This window comes from Cavia porcellus, unplaced genomic scaffold (genome assembly GCF_034190915.1).
Source record: "Cavia porcellus strain 051 isolate PalLab524CR breed Dunkin Hartley unplaced genomic scaffold, mCavPor4.1 scaffold_28, whole genome shotgun sequence".
Lineage (NCBI taxonomy): Eukaryota > Metazoa > Chordata > Mammalia > Rodentia > Caviidae > Cavia > Cavia porcellus.
Window position 1 is genome coordinate 10543304 of NW_026947511.1, and position 8503 is coordinate 10551806.

The window sequence follows — 8503 nt, forward strand, 5'->3', positions numbered from 1 at the left end:
TCACTCTTGCTGTCTGTGGTGGCCATGAATGGCTGCCCCGTGCCACCACCCTCCCTTGGAGCCAGCTGAATATGGACTGAAATCCCCAAGCACTGTAAGAAATACACCTTCCCTTGCTTCATTTTGGGCATCAGGTTTTTTGTCTCAACAAAGAGAGAAAAGTAAACAAGACATACATGATATATCACATTAGTTATCTAACATAAAATAATGTCAAATATACATATATATTAAATATTGCGTGATATATATTAGATAAATATTCTGTACTGTACATACATTTAACACTGTTATTCTCAGTGCTCTGTTCTTCACCTCCTTCTGACACAGGTAAACACACACATATACACACACAAACACACACACACACTTAAAGGACCTGAATGTCATGATTTAGTTCATTTTGACAGCTCCCATCACAACAACCTAAAAATAAAGAAGTGACCCTGAAACATGGAACTGTAAAATGACTTTATACTTGCTTACAAAATAAAAATGAAAGTGCCAGAAAGGGTCCTTGGTTATTGCTTTGGGCAACAAGAAGAGAGGGTGTGGTGCTGGTCCATCATCTTATCACAGCAGACTTTTCTCCCCACAGCATCTGGAAGGAAGAAGCGTAACAGGCAAGATCTCTAACACAGGCCATGAACTGTGATTGAGGGAATATTCATTTTGCTGCAGCTTTGCTGGCAACCCGTCTGTTCAGATAGTCAGGGACCCTAAAGAGGCTAAGAGGGTGAGGTGAGAACCAGCCCCAGCCAAAGTTTTCTATGGCATTGCTCCCACTGCCTAGACCGGTGCCTGCATATTCAGTCAAAATCCCGTGGCCTGGAGCTTAGAACTTTAACAGCTAGAAGCTTCCTTCCTCTGGAAAACACTCCTGGGTTCTCTCACACCAAGGAGCATGGCCATGATGTGTTGCTGTAGCACACTGAACTTCCAGCCCTTCGATTCTGATAACTACTTGACTGATTTGAATTAAACATTCATCTAATATCACCACTGTGAGCCCTGTGTTGGTGGAAATCTGGCCTTGTTAGTCAATCACTGAGAATCGTGCTGGCATTAGATATGGCCTCAGATATTTGTGATTCATTCAGTGACTGACCACGTGACTGGTTCTGAGCCCAAATTACCCTTTCCAGCTTTATCTCCTGATTCCCTTATGCATACAGTCGGTGAAGTCTACCATTTGCCATCGTCTGTCTGTACCTGTATCTGTGATTTTCTCCATGTTCTTCCTTCATCTTGGAAAATGGACATTATTTCCATCCCACTTGAGTACAAGTAGAAGCCAAAGATAAAAGAAAACAAATTTATTGAGATAAAAATTCATATACCATAAATTATACACACAAAATCAGGAAGCTATCACCATTCTCTAATTCCAGAATGTTTTCACCACCTCAACAACTACTAATTTACTTTTCTTCTCATGGATTTGCCTATTCTACATATTTAAGTGGAATTATGCAATATGTTTCTTGTGACTTTCACTTGACATAATGATTTCAGGATTCATCCGTGTTGTCACATGTGTCATTCTTATATGGCTGAAGAACATTTCACTGTATGACATTGCACATTTCATTCATTCACACATTAATTAGTGGAGGTTTGGATTGTTTCTAAATTTTTTTACTATTATGAATGATGCTGCTAAAAATATTTGTGTGAGCATGTGGATTCAATTCTTTGGGGTAAATACCTACAAGCAGACTTGCTGGGTCGTATGATAGTTCTATATTTAGCTTTATAAGGAACCACCAAATTTTTCCAAAGTGACTGCACTACTTTATATCCCCACCTGTAAAATGTATCTAATTTCTCTTCCTTTCTTGTCAACATATGTAATCAATAATGATAGCAATAATGATTACCACTCTAATAGGTATGAAGTAGTGTCGTTGTGGTTTTCATTTGCATTTCCCTGATGGCTAATGATATTGAAGATTTTTTCATGTGTTTATTATCCATTTATGTATTTTATTTTGAGAGATATTTTCTTAAATCCTGTGCTTACTTTTAACTAGGCTGACTCTCATTCTGTATTATAAGAGTTCTCGACATTTTGAACACCAGGTCCTTATCAGATAAATTTTTTGGAGTTTTTTTTCATTATATGGATTATCTTTTCACTCTCCCAATAGCATCCCTGAAACACAAAAATTGAATTTGGATGAGATGATTTATCTTTTCATTGCATTTGCCTGAGGCTCCATATCTAAGATATCATTGCTCAACCCACGGCACAAAGATTAATATTTAATGATGTTTTCTTCTGAGAGTTATACTGTTTTAGTTCTTCTAGATGTGTGGCCAATTTTTGTACACAGGGTGAGATAGGGAGCCCATATTCGTTATTTTGCATTTAGATTTCCAGCTGTCTCAGCCTCATTGGTGAAAAGACTGTTTTCCCTGGCTGAATTGCCTTAGCAGGAAAAGCATTTTCCAGGCAACCTTTATTCAACAGTCTTGCCACAGTAAAGACAGCGAGATAGCAACCACTGTAGGCTGATGCATGACAGTCAGGAAGGCAGAGATTGGCTGGAGTATTTTTTGTTGAGTACCCACTGTATAAAAAGTGCAAGAGCATCATCTCAGCCCTCTTCTTTCTATATATAGTAGTGATTTTCAAACTTATTTAGGATAAATGACCCAGTGAGACTGTGGAATTTTCAATACACATAACATTCTGCTTAAAAGGTTAAAGAGTTCACTGATACACCCCAACCAAAAAGTTCATTCACAGACCCATGGTTAAAATCCCATGCTTTTCCTTGCTTCCCAGAGAGCTTATCCCCTGCCAGGGTTGCAGGCACCATTCCTCCATGCTGTGGACTCACTTTATGAGGTGTGTGCGTGTGTGTGTGTGTGTGTGTGTGTGTGTGTGTGTGTCTGTAAGCTACTCTCCCCACTTAACCCCTAGATGTATGCCCCTAGTCCCCAGGCATCTCACACTGAATGCAATCAACTTCTCATCTGCCCTCCCCCACTTACTTCCCCTTTTCTGGTCCCAGCACCGCTGGGCCCATCACTCAGCTCAAATCTCAAAGTCATCTTCACTTCTTCTTCCTCTGGACACCCCTCCCCCACCCTCTCAGATTTAGATCATTCTTCCTTTGTCCTGGCCACCTGGCTGACCCCGGCTTGCATTCTGAGGCTGGGTCAAAGAAATGTGCCAACTGTCTATGGCTCTTTGTTGTTGAGTTCTTCACTTTCTAGTATATTAGAAGGCCAGATTTGCTCAGTGAAGGAGCAGTTCTGAGCATTTAACTCTGGTTTGAGAAACTTCACTGGCTTGTCAACATTCTGCAAATTCAGAACAGACTGGATGGGTCAGGACTCCAAGGCCCTCTCCATTTTTTGCCTCCAAGCAACCATCTAGCCTCCTCTGACAACTCTCCCCAGAAACTCTCCCCAGCCAGTGTCCTCACCGACATTCACTGCACTTCTGTGCTACCTCGCTGCTACCCTTAACTAGCTAACACACACCCCCACCCCCCCCACCCCACCGCACTCCCCTGCCCCCCACCCCCCACCCCCGGCTTCAAGCCCTGCCTAGCCTGGCCAGTTGCATTCTGCTCAGACTTATTTTCATGTGACAATTATTATTAATGTACATTTTTCATTCCTCTTAGCACATAACACAATGTCTTAAACAAACTACTTCTTTAATGAATATGGATCATACTCAGCACTGATTCTCATACGGGAATATGAATCAGAATCACTTGGGGAACTTTTTAAAAATACCCTACATAGGTCCCAAAACTTCGATATTGTGAAAAATTTCCACTGACGATTCTCATGTGTATCACTAATTAAGAACTACTTCTCAAATTAACAAATGATGGCTAAAATATGCTGAGCATGCACTGTATGCTAGGCATTTTGAACATACTATGTCGCTGAATCCTCCTAGATACTTTATGAAGTGGGTAGTTTATTTTCCTATTCTTTGGGTAAGAAAATTGAAGTTTAAAGAAACTAAGCTATTTATCTAAAATGGGCCATCTAAACAAATTAGGTAAAATAAATGTCCTTAAATGCCTTCAAGCAACTTTAGGAATTTAACCATGATTTTTTTTCAGGAATATATATGTGCATATTTATTCATTTTGAGCTGATTTCTTTTTCATATGCTTTGGGACCTTAGGCAAATTGCTTGGGCTCTCTGAGCTTCTGTTTCTCTAAAGTGAGCATAACATCTGTTGTTAGTAATGGGAAAGATTAAATGAGTTGAACACATGAAATACAGGCACCCTGTGCATAATAAATGTTCAGTGTTTGCTAGAAGTATTAATATACTTACTTTTATTCAAAATATGCATCAATCCAAAGTGCTCATTCTTAGCTGTAGTCAAAAATGGCAGACTGAATGTCATAATAGCTTAAATAAGTATCATACATGACCCATTCTCAGTCTCCAAAATTAATAAGCATGGTTTTCCTAAGGGGCTTCCAGATGTCAGTGACTGGAATGGACAGGTATGTATAGATGCAGTCCCTATCTTCAAATAGCTCACAGCTTTTGTCATTGAGAACAAGGCCACTCTACAGGGAGTTCACCCATTTGGCTTGGCGGCTTGTAGGTTCTTGGGGAGCTGCTGCCTCTGGGTTTCCCTGCCTCTGACCTTAGGAGTGGTGCATTTCTACACTCCACTCCCAGAGAGCAAAGACAGAAACAGGAAGATGTGGGGTTTGATCATTTCTACCTCTGCCTGGAATCGCACAGTTCTCCAACTTCCCTCTGACAATAACTGAACATGGTGTAGTTCTGCTTTCTCTCCGACCCACGTGTCCTGTGATAGAGGGGAAGGAGATGACTGCCAATGATTATAATCTGTGTTTCCGCAGCAAGAACACAGATGCACAATATTTTAGCTATTGCAACCTGCACAGGCTGCCAGGGCTACTATAACCCTTGGATTTATTGAGCATTTTTGGATTTTCAGGAGAACTTCCCATATATCCTATGAGGTAGGAAGTGTCGCTGTCCATTTATAGATGAAGAAACTGAGCCTCAGAGAATACTTGTAACTTTTCCCAAAGCCATTTAATTAATGAGCTGCTTTGACACAGGACTTCTGGGGAGGGTCCTCACAAAGGGTAATTAGGAGTGGAGGTGGAGAAAGGTCACCTTTTGCCTTCCCCATTTCTTCCCTGGAATTCATGCATTATATCTAGAGTGTAAGAAGCCATCTTGTGACTTTGAACTTGGACATGATGCAACTAGAATGGTAAATCAGGAAAACAAAAGAAGCCTATACCACTAATGTCTTCTCACAAGACCAGACTGGCCCAGAACAAGCTACCTTTGGCTTTTAAAAATATATATATAATTGTGTTTAAGATACTACAGTTGAACTTCTGTCTCTAATACCTATAAACACTTCATGGCTGCTGTCCAGGATTATCTACAATTGCATGCAACTGTTAATAATCACTAATAGAGTTATAATTTAGCAAATGATGTCACATCATTCCAATTACGCCTTAAGATCACTCTCTCTCTCTCTCTCTTTTCCTAAAAGGGACCTAACTGTCCTTTTCTACATAAGCCATAAAAATAACAGTTACAAAAAATGTAGTGCAAATTTACAGGCCCATGATATACCTAGTAGTGTATATGCAATATTTGAAACCATGTAAAGATATCCATATATGAAGGAAAACACTAAAATCTAACATATAAAACTAAAATAAATTTAAGTTGACAGAATTATGGCTTTCTACCTTATTTTCAAAATCATTTTTTTTAACATTATGGCCTCATCTTTCAAATTAAAAAACTTTTTAAATGCTAGGCTTTTCATTCTCTTTGCTATTTAATCATTACTAAACATATTCCCTTTAGCACTAGGGAAATGGTGAGTATATGAGGCCATCTCTCCTCGCGATGATTAATATTTGAGTGATGGGGGAATTACACTTTATATTCACTTTTTGAAGCAAAAATGGAGAACAAAGGTGTCTCCTTAAATCTGGGGAAACAAAGGTGTCTCCTTACATCTGCTGAAGAGAACCCAGGCTCGGCAGGGGGACTGTAGGTGTGTACAACTCAGGTGACCTGATCACACTACAGAAGGGATCCTCCCTCCAGCCCACAGTTCTCCCACTTCTTCAATCAACAGCATGCAAGAAATGAGATTTGTCTTCAGTATCCGCACTTTTGTCCCCCTTTTCCCTTACCTTCCCAACAGTCTCCCACTGAGGACAATTCAGGGTTCTTTCAGCTCACTCTCTTGGCTCAGTGGCATTTGCAGATTTTTAGGAGAACACTACATTTGACTACTGCTTCCCTTCTGAATTTGTTCTTCTAGGCCACACTGCTTCTCTGGAGGTTTCCCCTGAGCTTTGTCCTGCAGGCAGTTGCAGGTGAAGGCTGCTTATGGTGCAGTCCATTTGCAGAAACCTTTGTCCCTGGGTGTGTGAGCAGGACGGAGGGAGCAGGGGAGGACAGTAAACACATGGAGCACAAGGGCCAGTCATAACCTGTCCTCTTCCTGGGCTGCCATGTGCACTCTCAGGGTAGTTCCTGTGTGCGACAGACTGTGGAATTATTCTATCTAATGTTCGAGTAAATAGGCTGAAGGCTCTAGGAGTTAACTACTTAGTTAAGTTCACCCTGCCTGGGGTGGCTGTGAAAATCGGTGGGCACTGACTGACCCATTTCCTTCCAAAAGCCAGGGTTTTTCCACTTACCTACCACAGATTTAACTGCTCACCAAGTACGCTGGAAACTTGCAGCAAACCTTCTAGTTTAGATTATTAGCTTTATTTACATGAGGAAATATACAGTACTTAGGAAAATTGAAGATAACAGGCAAGAAAGCAGCTTAATAATAAGAGAGCATTTGTCAGCAATTCACAGACCACCTCTGATGCCGGACGCTCTGGTCTATTACAGGCCATTACTACGTGACCTTGAGAAGTTGCTTCACCTCTCTCTCTGCCTTGAGTTCTTTATCTATAAATGGGAGAATGAAAATACTATCACCTACAGGAATATTATGAATTAGAACATACTTGAGGCAGAACTTGCTGTAAAAGACTAGATCTGAGGGTGCCTGAAAAGGGAGAGGGCAAAACTGGGGAGACAAGAAGAATTCTGGGGACTGGGGATTTAGCCCAGCCGTACAAGCGCCTGCTGGGCAACCGTGAGGTCATGAGTTCGATCCCCAGTACCAAAAAATAAATAAACAAAAGAAGAATTCTGGGCTCCAGAAGATTAAGGACTCTTGTACCCTTACCTTTCTGGTATATTTAAAATTCATCAAAATAAATTAAATCCAAAGTCCTACATGGAGCTTTAACTTGCCCGTTTTTCAGACTGATTTGAGCATCTCACTCCCTGCTAGCAAACACTTATGAATGAATGCCCTTTGGGATAACCTGCCACTCGGCCACCCTCCCCTACCCCAAACCTACAGAATTGCCAGGAGGGCTGGAGAATGCTCTCACCCCACTACATCCTTTGCTTGATGTTTCTCAAGAGTCTGGTGAAGTTTTCCATTGGTAATTCGCAGGTTGCTTACACCATTACATTTTGAAGTTGATAAGTAACATTTAGGAGACGCTTTTCCACTTCTTAGTTTCTCTCATTGGTAAATGATGTGGGCAAGTTAATTAACCTATCTGGGTCAAGCCTTTTTTACTATCAGGGAGAGAAAGCCAGGCATAAAATAAATGCTTGCTATGCCTTCTCAAGTAAAAGCTAACTGCACTTTGCTAGAACTGTCCTATTCAATCCCCAGCCACAAAAATAATTAACAAACTAAACAGCCAGGCATATTTACTCACAATTAGAAAATGAAGGACTTGTAAGTCATTCTGCCTGCATGTCTACATGCTTTCCCACTATCCTCTGACTGTGTGAAATACAGTAGCCAAGAAAGTTAGCCAAGAACCAGGATCCTGTACATCATTGCTACATGTGACATGGACCATGGCTGTAAGAGAACGTGATTTCTGCTTATCAATGACAGGGTCTGTAGGAGGAAAGAGCGGCATAATTACCCAGGAGAGTTTGGACCAAGTTGACTCTTCTGAAGCAAATGCAATGACTAAGTTAAAAGAGAAATCACCTTTTAAAAATTAAGGTTGACAGTATTTTGTTTTGCCAAATGAAAAATTGAAAGTTGGAAAAGTTACTATCCACTATCACCACATCTTGAAAAAGCAAGATGACGTTTACCAACATAAAAATCAGAGAGACTTAATTTTGCGATAAAAGATAGTTCTTAGAACGGAAAAACCTCACTCCCTGCCCTACTTTTCTCATCTCCTCTCACATCAGTGGAAACCCTGTTCCACATTAGCACCGGTCCAGGGAACAGGATTTGGGAATGACTGCTTCAGCTAAGAGTGCCTTTCTGGTTCATCTGCGTGACCAGGGACAAATCGCTCTACTTCTCAGAAGCTCAGCTGTCATGGATGGAATGGACACAGAGAGGCCTGGCTGGGCTCGCTCACAGGACTGCTCAGCGAGACACAGTCA

The 8503-nt window shown here is 40.9% G+C and overlaps 1 long non-coding RNA gene across 1 annotated transcript; it reads right to left on the reverse strand.

Moving 5' to 3' along the window:
- Positions 1–454: 454 nt before the first annotated feature.
- LOC106028493 (uncharacterized) lies at positions 455–6569 on the reverse strand. The gene is made up of 3 exons (XR_001202110.2): positions 6196–6569; positions 1213–1276; positions 455–601 (listed from the first exon to the last, which is right to left on the reverse strand). It is a non-coding gene; the product is annotated as an uncharacterized LOC106028493 (long non-coding RNA).
- Positions 6570–8503: the final 1934 nt, after the last annotated feature.